The 13,688-nt window shown below is 35.9% G+C and overlaps 1 protein-coding gene and 1 pseudogene across 3 annotated transcripts in view; both read left to right on the forward strand.

Moving 5' to 3' along the window:
- The window catches only part of Neurl4 (neuralized E3 ubiquitin protein ligase 4), a 646,806-nt gene that overhangs the window by 323,123 nt on the left and 309,995 nt on the right, over positions 1-13,688 (forward strand). The gene's annotated exons all lie outside the window — the stretch shown is intronic.
- Positions 388-13,688, forward strand: part of LOC150104078 (small ribosomal subunit protein uS5 pseudogene) — a 39,329-nt pseudogene continuing 26,028 nt past the window's right edge.

A 13,688-nucleotide genomic window follows, 5' to 3' on the forward strand; every position in this document is an offset into this window, starting at 1 on the left:
TTTTAAAGTACTGGATCTGATGATAATATCAGAGTTTATCCACAACCAAGGTATTCTTGACATGGGAGGTTGCTAAACACGTGGAATTTTCGTTTCAGAAGGAAGACAGACAATTTTAGGAGGCAGCATGGGCATGCAGCAGTTCCATCACATCATTAAGCAGAAGCTGTGAAAAAAATAAATAAATAAATACAAATGACAATAAAATGATATAAAGAAAAAATGTGATGAGCAATACAAAGCTCATACAAGAAGAGTGACCAGTATAGTAGGAAGACAGAATCAGATTGTGAGAAAAAATTAGTCAAGTAGGGCAAAGATAAAACCAAATAGTTCTTTTGCAATGTGGGGAGTTAAAGGAAGAGTGATTATGGTAAGGTAAATTTAATGAATGCAGATGGCAGGGAGTTGACAGTTGCTGAAGAAATAGTTGAATTAATTACTGATTACTTTATGAAGATGTTTCATGTAATGACAGATTTCAAGAGGTTTGATGTGAGAAATGGAGAGGTAGATGAGCAAGAACTCCTAAATATGAGAATATACTATATCAGTATATTCTCATATTTTATGAGAATATACAAAAGAATTGATATTACCTCTGACCAAATTGCTTAATTCAAAGAGGACAAAATAGTTATGTTATATAAAGGAGACTTCAAGACAGAGGTGTAGCAAATTATAGATTGATCATTATCTCAGGCATGGTGGATGGTGTCAGAAAAGTTTGTTAAAGACAGAATTCAGGAATGCGGAGACAGAAAAGTTCGTTAAAGACAGAATTCAGGAATGGGGAGATAAAAATATGATATGGGGGAGCAGCACGGCTATGTGCTGCTTTCCATATCTTATGAGGAGCAGCATTATTAATAAAGTAATGTTTGAGACGGATAAAGGAAATGACCACACCATGATACTGCTTTACTTTGCAGAAGCATTTGATAGAATACCACACAGAACTGTGTTATGTAAATTGGAACAAATGGGTATGGTATGGATAAGAAGATGGTGACAGGCAGACATCAATGCTTACATGCATTACATATAAGTGGCATCCAGGAGCACATAACTTGCTGTAGTCTGTACTGGAGCTACTGTTATTTGATTTGTATATTATTGGGAATGATTTGAATAGAAATATTTAGTTCTTTGCTGATGATGCAAAATCAGAGAATGTGGTACATTCTCTGATATATAACTTTAATGTATAAGGCCCACAGGAAGATTTAAATAGCCAGTGGTTTGGGCAAAAGATATTGGTTTTAATTTTAATATCACAACGTGTAAAATTAATATTACAGTGATGGAACTGATTGGGAAATTGTGATAGGACTTGTAATGTAGACAGGGAGCTGAAGTTTAGATGGTATATTTTCAAAAGTGGTTAAAAAGCTTAAAGGATTACTTGAATGTTAAAAAATGGATCATAATCTCTATAAATTTTTGATATCCTCCACATTAAAGTCTGCTGTGCATAGGTTTGGTCACCTAGGTTTCTTGGGGGATGAGGAAGTGATGAAGAGTATCCTGAGGTGAGTGACTAAGATAATGAGATAGGTCTGTGAAATTCTTCCTGTTAAGATAGATTGATTTTTGGTCACAAAATTGTTTATGGGGTCACAAAATTGTTTACTAAAGGGATTTTATAGAAATTAATGCAGAAGAAATTTTTTTCAAATACATGACAATGCATCAGTATTTGTATTATCATGTAGCGAAAAATTCATTTTGCATGGAGATTGGGAGGGAGCAGGGAGTCACCTGTGGATGGTGACTAAGAATAGTTATGAAGGATGTGAGCATTAGCTTTGAGAGAGTAGTGAATGAACCAAATAGATTGCCAGAGGCAGTTATGAGTGCTTTTAAAATGAATGAGTTTAAGGAGAGTTGTGTTAGATATTTTTAATAATGATTAGTTAGTAATGGGCCTCACTTCCTGTGATGAGTCTTCAGTCTGGTTTTTTTTTTTTTTTATGTTAATTTCACCAACTAAAGGCTTATAGCATGTAGTGCATTAGCACTGTGGATGGGCTAAAAGTTAGCTCATCTGGAAATCCTGCTTCTAGAGACCAAACATTGAATTTCTTCAAGCCACTTTAGATTTCCAAGAAGCAGGATAATAGTTTCATACTAGATGATGTAATTCATCTACAACCTAAAGATGTTTTTGAAATGCTTACAAGCAGTGAGTTTTCAAATTCACATCTTGTTGGTTGGAGAGTGGATATGCTAACCATTGGATGTCTGTATAATAATAATCATAATAATAATATGTTGTAAGAAAAGGAGATGATTTTTTGCTTGGAGAGTCATGTAATCTAATCTTTAAAGGTACCTGTGAGATAGGTCTGTGGTAATTAAATTGCTGGAGCAGGTGGTGAATGCTTCAATACCAAATATTTTCAAGGTATATTTTGGTGTATAGTTGGCATCCTGCAATAAGTCTTCTGACTCCATGGAGGCATGAAAATAATACTAATTTCTTGTTCAGTACTGCTATTTAAAAAAAAATATCAGGAAACATACATTATTATTATTATGAAGTCGAAGGACTCATCGTGGAAGGGCACTTTACTTCGTTAAATACATCTCACCTTCTCCACTACTACTTAATTCTCCTACTACAACACTAGTACCATTAACACTATCTATTGCCCATCATCACCAACAACAGTATTTTTTTGTCTGTATTGTGTGTGCCGAATGCCAGTTTGTCTGTACATGGGATGAAAATCCCAAGTTTCAGGGAGGAAAATCCCCGCTACCTCTGTATGAGATTGGCTAACTCACCTTCACTTAAAAAAGTCCAAAGAACATTAAAGAACAACTGAATTATATAGACATGCATGTTCATTTAATTAAAGTTAATTACTGTGGTTATTGTGTAATTTGCTGTTTATAGTTATGCCACAGGTACCTTTAAAGATTAGATTAACTTTTTATTAAGTTTAATTAAATAACTATTAACATAATAGAAAAATTATATTTTTGCATTGTGTGATTAGTTAGGTATCACTTACAGGTGATCTGAGGTTGAACTGGTGGATTCTTTATTAAATTAAAAACAGTATTAAATACTCTCTACTAATAGTAATCTCTTCTCTGAAGGCATGATGATGATATTTTTGCAGTTCATTTCATGGTCTTCTATAGATGATCTGCGAGGTCTCCCCTGTTAATGCTGAATGACATCATTGACACACACACACACACTTCTTTATAAGTATTTCTACAGTTCAGCCATTTTTATGTGCATATCATGCATTCATTACAGCTTATTTTACATACTCCAAATTGGTTTTAATTTATATATTCATCGTTTTGAGATCATAGCAATGACTGCATTTTTTGGGATAAGCTTAAGATGACTTTTATTGCATATTCTTGAATATTTTTGTAATGTGGTGTTAGATAGCACCACTGTATTGGGTTTCTGTAGATCCCTTATTTAAATCAGGTCATAATATTTTTTTTAATGTCATTTTGTTGTAATTGCCGTATAAAGAGAATTAGTTCAATTCAACATTTTCACTTTTCTTCATCTTACAAGAAGGTTAAAGCACAATGATGCATTGTTTTGAATGAACATCTTTTTCATAGGTTGACGTGGAAAGTTGCATATAGGTATGTGTCATTCAGTATATGGTGGCTTTCTTTACCTTTCTAAAAAAATGTGAGCTTTGTCCTTTTTTTTATATAAGACATATAGATAAAATGAGATGCCTTCTTTTTCAAGTTAACTGGGAAACTTTATTTTTGTTGATTAATTTTGATGGTATATATTAGAACACAGACTGATAAGTAAATAATTAATTTATTGACTTATTGCTGATATTTCCCTGGTATTCTAACCAGCATCTTCAGAGACAAAAAAAAAGTTTGTCACAGTGCATGAGACAACAACAACCTGGTGTAACAATGGGACTAGTTAGAACAATTGTAGCTACAACACAAAGTCCTAATTAGGCGCCCTCTATGTTTAAAAAAAATGCAAAGATAACAGGTATTAGTTATGTCTTAAGATGACTGTCTCCCAAATCTTAGGCAAATTTATACAGCCATACTTGTTGAAGTTCAGAGTATGTTTCAAGGCTTCTGTTGATTCTAAGAACAATCTCTCTGATGGTAAAAGCTTCTGTGCAGTACTTTAGTTTTCTTCCAGTTGATCCTGTGTGCAGGGGTATCCAAAGCATGGTCTGCTAGATCCGACTTGCCATAGCGATAGTGCCGGATGTATTGTCTATGTTCACTTAGACAGATGTCCACAGTTCTTCCTTTTAGACCATAGACCACATGAACAGGGTATCTCTTAGACTCCTGGATGTGATAAGAGAGAGATGCTGTCCTTATGTGAACGAATGAGAGTAGCCAATTTGACATATAGTCTAAATACAGTGTGTAGTTGATGTTTATTGACCACTCTAGATATCTTTTCCGATGTGCCTTTAATGTATGGGATGGTGTTTTACTGTAGTTCTCCGTGGTGGGCAGTGGGGTATTTCATCCACAATAAGTCAATAAATTAATTTACTTATTGGTCTGTGTTCTAGTATATACTGTCAAAATTAATCAACATGTATGACGAACATATAAGCCTTTCTGCACGCTTGAGGAAACTTTATTTTTGTTTCATTGATTAAAATATGAAAGAAGCTTTTCTGGATTTTTCTATGATATGTAGCCAAACTGTAAGGATGGCATCATATACAGTGGGGCATGAGGTCATCCAAATCTGGCTTTTCAAATCACTGCATGTATAGGTTTGCATGGCAGAAGGAATGGGACTGATTGTCAGTCCATAATTGTTCATATATATATATATATATATTTGTTCAAAGCGTGATTAAAAGCTCTAAAAGCAAAGGATATACAGATATTACAAGTAACAAGAGTAATATTAAATAGCTTGCTATTTTATTACAAAGTACAAAGATAATTTTGTTCTGAAATTTTTTCATATTCAAGTCAACATGAAAGTGCAACGAAATCACTGTTTGTTAGGTTTTTTTTTTTAAATAATTTTGTGAATCGCAAAAAGCAAAACCGTCCAAGAAAAATCTCAAAAATATGAAGAGGATGACCCTCAAAACCCTTAAAAACCAAGGATATCTTGTATGTTCTAAAGAATAATATATAGAATTGCATGGTCATTGATAACACCAAAGACAAGAATATAAAAATACAAGAATTGTTATCAAAAATTACAACTGACTTAGACTTGAGATATGATATCATCACATGGTAATGAAGATTTTAAAAAGAAAATTCAGAATATGGTGGACACAAGAAGCTAAAGAAACAGTTGTGGAAAAGAAAAAAGCATACCAAAAGTTCTTAGCAAATAAGCTGGTATTTGTCCTAAAAGAATACAGATAAAAATGTAAGCAAGCTAAGTTATGCATAAAAATAGCTAAATACAAGTAATGGGATGACTTTGGCAAGAATATAGAGGTAGCAAGATGTTCTAGAAGCTATTAAAAAAACACTTAGAAATAGGTGCGAGAATACTGTAAACTGGATGAAAGATAATAAAGGTGACATGAAAACTGAAGATAAGGATATCCTAGATATTCTGGAGTAATTACTTTGAAAAACTGTTAAAATGAAACAAGAGTAATAACAGAGTAGTAGAAAATGTTCAAGAGATACACAAAGAGGAGTACATATCAATACTTGAGGTAGAAAAAAGCTTGGAGTAGATGATATTAGACCAGAAATGCTCAAATATAGAGGTATAATTTTTGCAGTGACTACACTGTAATTCAGAGGACCTTTCCATAAATTCAAATTGCACCTGATTGGAGTAGAACACTTATATGTCTCATCTATAAACAGGGGAATAAAACTGAATGTAAGAATTACAGAAGAATTTCCTACTAACTGCATAAGATTTATGCAAGCATGCTTGAAAAGAGGCCGAGAAAAATTGTGAAAGAGAAACTTGGAGAAGAACAAACTAGATTCAGGCCAAATAGAGATAGTGAGGATCAGATTTTTACTTTAAGACAAATAGTTGAGAAATCATGTGAATATAACAAGGATCTGTATTTAACTTGACAAGATGCCAAGAGAAAAGCTGAGAAAAACACTACAGTTATATGGTGTAAATGTGACTTTATATCATGCAATACTTAGTCTGTATTTAGTGGAAGATTTTTTGATGGATGAGACAAGGATGAACATTATCTCCATCCTCATTCATCATCTATATAAATTGCGTAATAAAAGAAAGTGGCATTAAACTTAGAATAGAAGATGTCATAATTAACTCTTTGCTTCGTAGATGATGATGATGATGTACTTCTAGACACGTCTATTGCAGGTTCCCAGATTCTCTTAACTAAATTGAATTACAACTGTAACAAATTTGGCATGAAAATCAGTAACAAAAAGGGCCAAAACTATGAAAATAGGCAGAAACAGAAAACTTCAGTGCATTTTCAGTGTTGAACCTATAGAACAAGTGAAATGTTTTCAACTCTTTATACATAGTTTTTAGTGAAGATGGTATAGACAACAGAATAAGAAAAGCTAGTATGGTGGGAAACCAGTTAAATCAATTTATATTGAATAAGAGAGAAATTAGTGGAACCAGCAGTATACAAGACAGTTCAAACCTATGGATCTAATAGCTGAGTTAAAAATGAAGCACTTGATCAGAGGTTAGAGACACAGATATGAGAGTTCTAAGAAAAATTACGGACCTGAACAGATGGCATCAGTGGCAGAATCATATTAAAAATGAAGACATTAGGGAGAACTTGACATTGTTTGCATTCAAGAATGTGTGAGCAGAACTAATCTAAGGTGGTCCTATCCTCTCAGGTGTCTTCTCCCTCCAGGAGATTGACTACCATGTGTCTCCACCATGTCCTATTCTGCGCTTCTCTACTGACCTATCTCTCATATGAGGAATGTAGTCGAGAAGTGCAGAATAAGACATGGTGGAGACACATGGTATTCAATCTCCTGAAGGGAGAAGACTCTCCTGGAGTGGATGAAATATTTTCATCCACTCCAGTCCTTGTCTTCCTCTAATCTAAGGTGGTATGGTCACTTAAATAGAATGGGAGAAAAAAAGGTTAGCAGGAACAAATGTGTGATGCCAAGATGGCATGAAAAAGACCTAGAGGAAGATCCAAGGTCTCGGTAGATTGACTCAGTCAGAAATGCTTTAGAAGAACAAAATGTTAGATACGACAGTATTGGAGTTCTGACAAATAATAGACTAATTTGAGGAAAACTGTTGATAGGAGATTAATAATGATGTAAACTTAATCATATCATGCTTTCTTAGTAACCTAACATCCCTTGAGGGTATATGATAGGAAAAAATCAGATCAAGGAAATAAAATGTGATTTTTCATTGACTAAGCAACTTAGTCCAAGAAAATATAAATTGCACAACAGTTTTGGAAAAAGTCTCGAAGAAGAACTATATCTATGTAATTCACTTGCTTTATATGTGCAATATATATTAAGCAATACATGATTTATTTTCTGATAATTTTGTTTTTGTATAGTAGATCTAATGATGATGATGCTGAGAAAACAAAAATTATCACAACCCATTCATGTATATTTTAGTGTTACATGTCTTTCTTTACATGAAAAGTTCTGATATTAGTGAATAATATTCTTATTGGTAAAATTCAGTTTAACATATCCAGTTCTATTCTTCATTATAATAAATTTAGTTTAATCCTTTATCCAAGTGTAAGCAAACAAAGTTTGCGCCTGAAAATATCTTCAGGACTAGGGTAAGGTGATACAACTCGTAGCAAAGGTGGACCAAGCTAACATCACTCTTATCTCAGTATCTCCCATAATGCAAAACACATCTCCTTGCGGATATGTATAATGTTATGCATTAAGGGAAGGGCCACTACCCAGACTAGTTTCGACCTTTATTGAGGTCTCTTCAGTGGGAGCCAGGCCCAGAAGTGAAGATACCAGTCAGAAGCAATGGCGAGGTCATCCTATAGGAGTTGCCAAACAGTGTGTCACCTTTTTATTAAATCACTCTGGATTTAGAGAAAGATGTTGAAAGTTTATTTTTCACTCGGTTAGACTATAATTGCTCCACCTTTGCTACGAGTTGCCTGGTGTTGTGCCTGGATTTTTTAATTGAAGGTGAGATAGCTGATCTCATACGGAGGTAGCAGGGTTTTTCCCAGAAACTTGAGTTTTTCATCCTGCATACAGACAAATCGGCCTTCATTTACAGACAGAAAATGCTGCTATTGTTGATGATGGGTGGTAGATGCCTTTGATGGTAGTAGTGTTATAGTAGGAGAATTAACTAGTAGTGGAGAAGGTGAGATGTATTTAGTAGAGTAGAGTAGAATGCCCTCCTGCGATCAGTCCTTGGACTCCCTGGAGGTGTCACATAATAATAATAACTTCTGTAGTACTTTTAATAAGCTAAAAGTACACTCAATGGCAGACACAGTGGTGAATTTGAGGGGGGGGGGGATCATGGACAAGGAAAGGAAAGTGAGAAGGATAAAGAAGTGACAAAGCTAGGAAGATTTGTTAAGGATGGAAAAATAAAGACAATTGAAGATATAGATTTTTTCTTGGGTTCCTCATTAAAAGATGAAGTTCTCAAGATTATGCCTGTTCAGAAACAAACTCGTCTTTTGTAGCAATAGAAGAGTCAAATGGCCATTTAGGTCTTAAAGTTAACTCATCGAATAGCTGCAGCTATTCGATGAGCAATGATTTTGACTAAACTATCAGTAATACCTGTGCACAGAGAATACTGGGGAAACAGTATTGGGAAACCGCTTACCCTGTAAGATAACTGGGAAGTGTTTTGACGAGACTTATATCTAGAGGTGCAAGTATTGTTTCTGCTCCAGCCCCTAAAAAGTTGTTAACTATGGCTGGAATTGAAGACTGCTACACATCTGTAAGTGGTTCCACTTGAAATCTTGGAAATTTTGCTAAAGCAACTTATCCAGCAATTCAACAGACATATAGCTATCTTGTCACTGATTTGTGGCATGAAAAGGAACTGATAAAATCTCCTTATCAGGAATTTAGTGACTACATCTGTGTATCCATCTCCCACATCCAATGCTGCTGTCGCCTTATTATAATAAGTAAGTAGATTACTTAAACATGAACTCCCTTTATCAAATCCATGCTGTCCATCAAAGATAATACCATTGTGGTCAACCTAAATCTGGATCCTTATTGTCACCAGTCTTCCCAACATTTTAACTACAACACCTGACCTGCAGATTGGCCTATAATTTGATGCTTGAATTCTGTCACCTCCTTTATGAAGTAGTACAATCTTGCCTTCCTTCCACTCCTTTGGAAATTGACCAATGCAAGACTCATATTAAACAAATATGTCAAGGCTGATGTCAACTCCCTGGCACATTCCTTCAAAATACACAGTGATATATCATGAAGTCCCACAGCCTTATTAATATCAAGTTTGCTTAATTCCTCGTATACCTCTTCCTCAACCACAGTCAGTCTGTCCTCCTCCTCGTCCACTACTCTCAACTCTCCATGATGTCACATTCACAAGGGTGAAAGACTTTTATGAACTGCTCACTAAATATCTCAACTACACAGCGTGCCCATTAAGTAATGAAACAACAATTATTATATCAAAACAAAGAACTAGATTTGGAATTGTCAATTATGCAGATTAAAAATAATCTCCCCTACACAGGTGTTCAATGGCATGGTGGAAGTCCTGAACCGGAACTTCCTTCAGTCTCTGGGTCACACCATGTTGGATGTCCTCATTGTCGCTCTCCTTTCAAGGCACACTTCATCTTTGGGAAGAGGAAAATGTCTGCTGGAGCCATATCTGGTGAATGGGGGAGGGAAATGTTCGATCACACAGAACGACTTTGAAGACAGAAACTACTTCATAGGCAGTGCTAGTTTGCAGGCATGTTGTTGTGCAACAGAAAGCAATTGTTGTTGTTGTGGAACAGTTCTTTCCTGACATGTTGCATGTAGGCACACAGACATTGCATTACTCCTAAATAATATTGACCGTTCATTGTGGTTCCCTCAGGAACAATTTTTATTATTATTATTATTATTATTATTACCACCACCCCAAGACCTCATGGAGTCAAAGACTCATCTGGGAGGTAAGATTTTTCAGAGTGGATAATTCCACCCGCTCTGAAAAAAACAATAACCATTGTCTTAACACGTAATTTTTGCAACCTGACTTTCTTCTGCCAGGGAGATGTTCCGCACCATTCTGTGTGATCAGGCATTTTATTTCCAGATCAAACTAAAATTTTTTCAGTTTTGACAATTCTTTGCAATACATGATGATCTTGATCAACTGCATGGATGAAATTTTGACATCTTGTAACCCTTTGGTCATGTGCGGCACAAATCTTCCTCTTGTGTAAATCTCTTTCTAAGATTAATCTGGCCATTTCCTTACCAACATCAAGCTGTACAGCGAGAAGCCTGGTGGTTATTCACCTGTCACAGACAATAATTTTCCTAGCTTTTACCACATTTTTATTCATCTGTGCAGAAACTGGCCATCCACAGCATGGTTTATCTTTCAGGGACTCCCCTCTTTAAATGTTGAAAACCAGCAGAACACCTGTGCATGGCATAGACAGTCATTGCTATAAACTATTTTTAGTTCTTGGTACACTTCTGTAGCAGTTTTTCCTAATTTACAGTAAACTTTTATCACAGCTCTTGCTCCATGACACAACTTCTGATATGCCCCACATACTCACACTCTTACTTCAGTGGTTGCCACTGAAGTAATAGTGTGTGTATGTGTTTTGAGTCAGGTGATGCAGAAAAACTGCTGCATCACCTGACTCAAAAGTTTCACCTGTTTACAGATTTGACCACACTAGTGGTCAAAACGGTAAACACATTGGTTACTTTTATTCAAAGGGCTGTCCTGCAAAAAATCAATCTCATTACTTAATGGGCACACAGTGTGTATATCCTCCACAGCAGTTGACCTTATACCATTTCCCTCCGATCAGTGCCATCTTACCATATTTTTACTGGCTAAATAGCGAAACAACTCTCTAGGATATTTTTGGCTTCATTAGCTAATTGCTGCTCATACTGAGCTTTTATCTTACCCACCAAGTTACCCTCCTTGCCTGTTCTTTGTATTCCTCGTGGAATTGATTATTACCACTTCTCTTATGTTGCTTCCATAATGTGTCTTTTTTTCTCTGTATTGCATCTTAATCTCTTCATTCATCCATTTCACACCTACCTTATTTAACCTTCTGACATTTGGAATATATTTAGACATTTCTTCTACTAGATAGTTCTTGAATATCACCCAAGTTCAAAAGCATTGATCTCCTTTCCACCCAACTTCTCATTCCATTCTACAGCTCTAAGCTGTCTCTTGGGCTTCTGATAATCACCAGCTTTGTAGTTCTACATATCCTTTCCTCACAGAAGTCTTCACATAGCTGGCAACCACCCAGGTGATCACTTCATGGTCACTCACCAAAAGGAGGGAGATTTGACACCTCATTTATAATAACATCCTCTGAGGAAATGATCAAATCCAAAACCCTCAATCCCCGTGTGCCCTCTGTTACATACTGCCTGAGATAGTTGTCCCTCAGAAACTCATTTTCTTTACTTCCAGTTGCTATCTTGTCATCTCAGTCTATATTGCTTGGCTAATGGTAGTTTTAATAGATACGAATAACTTCACTAAGAACAAAGAGCACATCAGTTGGATATCAGGAGGTTGCGTAGATGGATAAAAGAGAACAGTGTGATAGGAAGGGTAGTAAGCATGTTACCCAGGTATTGAGAGTGATGAGATGAGGTAGAGAGTAAGAATTATGAATGATATGTTAGCAGAAATGTGCAAAGAGAAAGGAGTGTAGTTTGTTAATGTGTGGAATGAATTTGAAGGAAGAAATGAATGGCAAGAGTGATGGACTGCATTTGAACGGTTTTGTTGTGAGTCATTTGGAGAGACTGTTGCTGGAAGGGAGAGTAATGAATGCAGAGAATGAATCTGAGCAAGTAGGTGGTGATGTGAAAGCTCAAGAAAGTAAGGAAGGAGAGAATGAAGTAGTGCTTATGAATGAAAAGTGGGTAGCATGAATCTAGAGAATGAAAAAACAAAGTGTGCAAGACAAACAGGGAAATGGGGAGGCTCTGGGTGGACAGGGAAAACACAGTGTGAGAAAGATGGATGCTGCGTATCCACCTTTCTCACACTTTCACATCCTCTTGGAGCATCTACACCTTTCTCATGCTGTGAATGCATGTGTAGACAGGAAAGGAATTGGATGACCTGGAATCAAGAGGAAACAGTTGGACTTGAAGAGAGTTCTAAAATGAATAAGCAGAAAGGGAAATGGCTTCAGTTGAGCATAGAGAATTCACATCGAATGGGTGGTATCAGTGGAACTAGTTGTAGATCCAGGAATGAGCAGTTGTGTTTGTATACAAATGCTAGAAGTGTAAGAAACAAGGGAAATTAAATGGCTGCATTGATTGAGTTTGTTTGCCCAAAAATTATTTGAATAAGTGAGACATTTTTGGATGAGGATGACATCCTGACAGGAATAGAGATTGAATGGTATGATGTATTTCATGAAGATAGAAAGGGTAAAAAGGGAGGTAGAGTGCTATTGATAATAGAATGTCCATACAAGGTGCAAGGGGGAAATAGTGGTAATGGTTTTGAGGTAGCATGGTGTGAGAGAGAGGTGAATAGAATGAAATACTTTGCTGGAAGTTGCTATGGACCTAGTAATGTGAAGGGCAGTGACCAGGAAATGTATAAGCAAATTATTATTATTATTACCCAAGACCCATTCGAGTCAAAGACTCATCTAGGAGGTCCTTTTATCATACACACACACACACACACACACACACAGCTCATCATATCATGCTTTAAATACATTCATATTCTTTTTTCCTTTCTTTTAGGCTTGCATGGTGATCCGAAAGCATTTTTGGAAATTATGGAGACAACTACCGTGTTTGAATAAAAACTTTAGTTTAATATTACTAAAATTTTTTACAATTCGACGTTTTGACTTTTATGTCAAGGTCATCTTCTGGAGCGTACAAATATACACAAGAAACAAGCTATACTACAATCATACTGGTTCGTTAAAGACACTGACTAACCGCTACCACAATTGTTGGCCTGACCTCTGGTGGGGAAAAAAAAAAATTATACATCAACGCTAGAGTCCTATTATTTGTGTTGTCTACTATATACATATATTAACATCATTCCAGCCAGTTGGAGTGGAATGGTTTCTAACACTAGCAGATTGGCTAGAGTCCTGACTTATGTTGAATCTTTCATATTAGGTTGGCTGAATGTGTGCCATCCAGATCCTTGGAATTTTCATACCATCTTTATTGTTGATATTTGGGTGGTTTATCAGGATTTTGCAGGATGCTTTACATTTTCTTTCGTATCATGTTTTTGTGCGGTGTAAAGAGCAGGTGCTTTTCCAGTTGATTTGGTGTAAGGTGTTAAGTGCATGGCCTGAGAGGCCTGCTTCACCATAATGGTTATATTTAATGTGTCTAATGTGTTCTTTCTTGCGTATAGGGATTGTCCGTCCTGTTTCACCAATGTATGGTAAGTTACAGGTGCAACGGATGCAATAGACTCCAGGATGTGCTAATGGGAGGAGAGGAGCTGAATATGGTTTTAA

The sequence above is a fragment of the Typopeltis vanoorti genome, chromosome 8 (assembly GCF_054136105.1).
Source record: "Typopeltis vanoorti isolate ZY-2024b chromosome 8, IOZ_Tvanoo_1.0, whole genome shotgun sequence".
Classification (NCBI taxonomy): domain Eukaryota; kingdom Metazoa; phylum Arthropoda; class Arachnida; order Uropygi; family Thelyphonidae; genus Typopeltis; species Typopeltis vanoorti.